The 215-nt window shown below is 37.7% G+C and overlaps 1 protein-coding gene across 17 annotated transcripts in view; it reads right to left on the reverse strand.

Annotated features, from left to right (window-relative positions):
- The window catches only part of ABI2 (abl interactor 2), a 77375-nt gene that overhangs the window by 13695 nt on the left and 63465 nt on the right, over positions 1 to 215 (reverse strand). The gene's annotated exons all lie outside the window — the stretch shown is intronic.

Here is a 215-nt window from a genome sequence, read left to right on the forward strand (position 1 = left end):
CTGGTGACTCACAAAAGCATGTGCATAATTTTAAAAACCTTTTGTTAAGTTATAAAGTTAATATGTATATGTGCTTCAATTGTGGGTTATTTATCTATTCAATCCCTAAAGACTCATCTCCTCAGGGAAGCATATCCCACCTCAACCTAACCACTGAACTATCTCTTTCTCAAACAATTCATCCCCACACAGCTACCGCCTCATGTATCACTTCC

This window comes from Nanorana parkeri, unplaced genomic scaffold (genome assembly GCF_000935625.1).
Source record: "Nanorana parkeri isolate BGI_ZX_2015 unplaced genomic scaffold, ASM93562v1 scaffold139, whole genome shotgun sequence".
Taxonomy (NCBI): domain Eukaryota; kingdom Metazoa; phylum Chordata; class Amphibia; order Anura; family Dicroglossidae; genus Nanorana; species Nanorana parkeri.